Source organism: Agelaius phoeniceus, chromosome 25 (assembly GCF_051311805.1).
Source record: "Agelaius phoeniceus isolate bAgePho1 chromosome 25, bAgePho1.hap1, whole genome shotgun sequence".
NCBI lineage: Eukaryota > Metazoa > Chordata > Aves > Passeriformes > Icteridae > Agelaius > Agelaius phoeniceus.
The window spans coordinates 3893762-3897737 of NC_135289.1; positions in this window are offsets into that span (position 1 = coordinate 3893762).

Sequence of the window (3976 nt, forward strand, 5' to 3'; positions counted from 1 at the left end):
AAAAAAAAAAAAAAAAGGTTTGAAGGACGTGGTGTTTTCATGGTTTCTCTGCATCACTGTGTCCGATGAGGAAGAAGAAGAGCTTTAATCTTTCGTCCTCTTACTTATTTAGGAATTATTCTCACTTTTAACGTGCTGGAGTGGGGCAGGGGGTGCTGGGGGCCGTGGGAGGGCATTGCCGACCCTTCCCTGCTGCAGAGGGGCGGGATGGAGGGGGAACACATCGGGAATGGCACAGAGAGCTGCGGGAGGGCCCTGCTGGCCCAGCCCTGTGTTAGGGACGATGGCTCTGCTCCTTTCCCGGCTGTTTTGTGACCGATTCCCTGATGAGCAGCCAGGGCGGGTGTGGAGCAGCGATGGGGATTGCCAGGAGCTGGGGCTGGGAGCTGGGAGCAGGAGATGCTTGTGGGAAGGCTCAGCCACCCCCCTGCCTGTCCCCGGAGTGATTTATGGGCTGTGCCCACATCCACAGCCCCATCCCAGGAGCAGCAGGGCAGGGTGACAGATCCCATCCTGTTGGGTCCATCCCACATCCCCATCCCACATCTCCATCCCACATCTCCATCCCAGGAGCAGCAGGGCAGGGTGACAGATCCCATCCTGTTGGGTCCATCCCACATCCCCATCCCACATCTCCATCCCACATCTCCATCCCAGGAGCAGCAGGGCAGGGTGACAGATCCCATCCTGTTGGGTCCATCCCACATCCCCATCCCACATCCCCATCCCACATCTCCATCCCAGGAGCAGCAGGGCAGGGTGACAGATCCCATCCTGTTGGGTCCATCCCACATCCCCATCCCACATCCCCATCTCAGGAGCAGCAGGGCAGGGTAAGAGATCCCACCCTGCTGGGCCCATCCCACCTCCCCATCCCAGGAGCAGCAGGGTGACAGATACCACCCTGCTGTCCCCACATCCCACATCCCCATCTCAGGAGCAGCAGGGCAGGGTAACAGATCCCACCCTCCTGGGCTCATCCCACATCCCCATCCCACATCTCCATCCCAGGGAGCAGCAGGGTAACAGATCCCACCCTGCTGGGCTCATCCCACATCCCCATCCCAGGGAGAGCAGGGCAGGGTGACAGATCCCACCCTGCTGTGCCCATCCCACCCATCCTGGCACATCCCAGGAGCAGCAGGGTGACAAATCCCATCCTGTGGGCTCATCCCAGATCCCCATCCCACCTCCCCATCCCAGGGATCCAAAGCTGGGCAGGGTGACAGATCCCACCCTGCTGTCCCCACATCCCTCATCTCCATCCCAGGGAGCAGCATCCAAAGCCAGGCAGGGTGACAGATCCCACCCTTCTGGGCCCATCCCACATCCCCATCCCAGAGAGCAGCAGAGCAGGGTGACAGATCCCACCCTCCTGGGCTCATCCCACCCATCCTGGCACATCCCAGGAGCAGCAAGGTGACAAATCCCACCCTGCTGTCCCCACATCCCTCATCTCCATCCCAGGAGCAGCATCCAAAGCCAGGCAGGGTGACAGATCCCACCCTGCTGGGTTTATCCCACCTCCCCATGCCAGAGAGCAGCAGGTCAGGGTGACAGATCCCACACTGCTGTCCCCACATCCCACATCCCCATCCCACATCTCCATCCCACATCCCCATCCCACCTCCCCATCCCAGAGAGCAGCAGGTCAGGGTGACAGATCCCACCCTGCTGTGCCCACCCCACCCATCCTGGCACATCCCAGTGCCAGGAGCACCCACCCCTCCGTGCCAAGGCAGCAGAAGGAAGGAGGAGCAGGAGGAGCAGCAGCTGCAGGGCTGTGCCCAGCCTGAGTTTCTTGTAGGAACACGCCAGGGGTGCCCAGGAGCCTCCCCCGCCCAGGAAACATTTCCCTGGTGGAATTTGGCACCAGAGCTCCCCATTCATTTTAATTATAAAAACCAACATCCTGAATGTCAACCCCAACTGTTTGCTGTGCAGAGGTGGAGCTAATCCATCCCTTCAGAGCTTTTCCCCTAAGAATTATTTTCTGGGATTTGCTGGGCGTTCTAATGGACGTTATTTTGAATCCAGGCAGAATTTTCTGATGTTCATAAAGGAGCAGGGTCCCTGCTGCACCTCCTGGCACTCAGTGGAGCTGCACTGACTCGCACCAGCTGAGCATTTGACCTGGAACATGTTTGGCTTCAGCTAAAAGGGATTTATTTCTTGGCAAACAGAAAAAAGAACTTCTGCTAATAGCCCTTGTCATGCTTTAACTGCTGTAACACAGCAGCTGCAGAGGGGACTTCTGGAATCCAAATGAAACAAGAATTTTCCTGCCAATGTTAATTACTTGGGGTTTTCTTTTTCCCCAAAAAAAAAAAAAATTTAACCTGTGGCCTAAAAAATATTTTAACCTGAATACCTGAAGGGACAGCTGGGAAGGATAATGACTGTCCCGAGCCTCTTGTGCAGGCTGAGCTTGCTGTGGGGACAGAAAATATTAAATTTATTTAGTATTTTTATGCCCTGAGGCTGCAGAACAGAGCCTGGAGCTGTCTCCCAGGATGATATTGGGAAAATGAAAGTCCAGAATGGTTTTAGGAGGTTCCCAGCCAGGTGCCAGCTAAACCTTCACCCTCAGAAATTTCCTTTATTCCTGATACAATGAACAGCTTGTGGAGGACATATGACAAAATACCAAACTTTGGTGGAACAATTGAGGAATAAATCTGCTGCTGTTTTCAAGCAGAAGCAGAGGAGGCATGAAAGCAAATCCTGAATAGGGAAGGAAAAGACCTTCTAAAAATGAATCTTGCTGCTTAGCACAGAGCAAAACTCCAATTTTCCCAGCTGCATTATTCCTCCTTTGGTTTGCAGCTGTTATTAGGGGCTGCTTATGGCACTGGGCTGCTGTGATTCAGAGCCAGTGTTTTAATCCATCCTTCAAATTAGAATCCTTGAAAAGGATTTAGATATTCTCAGCTTATCCTGTCCTCAGGAGTACACGGGAGACGTCAAATTCAGCTTCCCCTAAGCCTGGATTCACCCAGCCCAGCTCTGCCTCTCCCCTCCCTTCTCTCCCAAAAACCTGAATGCAAATGGACAATGGGAATATGCACAATTCCTTCCCAATATCTCATCTAAATCTCTCCTCTTTTAGTTTAAAGCCACCCCCCTTGTCCTGTCACTAAAAAGTCACTCTCCCTCTTTTCTTTAAAATCCTGATTTTCATGGAGCTGTCTCCTGGGATGGTATTGGGAAAATGAAAGTCCAGAATGGTGCAGAGGGGACTTCTGGAATCCAAATGAAACAAGAATTTTCCTGCCAGTGTTAATTACTTGGGGTTTTCTTTTTCCCCAAAAAAAAAAAATTATCCTGTGGCCTAAAAGAGCTCCCTGTGCTGTCAGCTCTGAATACCTGAAGGGACAGCTGGGAAGGACAATGACTGTCACGAGCCTCTTGTGCAGCCTGTGCTTGCTGTGGGGACAGAAAATATTACATTTATTTAGTGTCTTCTGCCCTGAGACTGCAGAACAGAGACTGGAGATGTCTCTTGGGATGTTATTGAGAAAATGAAAGTCCAGAATGGTTTTAGGAGGTTCCCAGCCAGGTGCCAGCTAAACCTTCACCCTCAGAAATTTCCTTTATTGTGGGTGATTCCTGATACAATGAACAGCTTGTGGAGGACATCCCTGGCTGAAATTCAGGGATAATTCTGTCGGAATTTCAGTGTCCAAACCAGGAGGAGGGAGAGCAGCAGAGCAGGGCCGGTGCCGTGTCTGCAGGGTGTCCTGCAGGGCTCAGGGCTGTGTCACCCTCCAGGCACGCACCCAGAGCAGCAATCACCCTCGGGCCAGCAGGGAGGGGGGACAGGGACCTTCCCAGCCCCGTGACACCCCCGGCTGGAAGGAGGGGACATGCAGGGCCAGGTGCAGCTGTGCCCAGGGGAAGGGGTGGCAGCACACACAGTGTCTGACTCCTGGTCGTTTTTCTACTGGTAACTCGATCTTTTTGCAGTGGCTGCTCA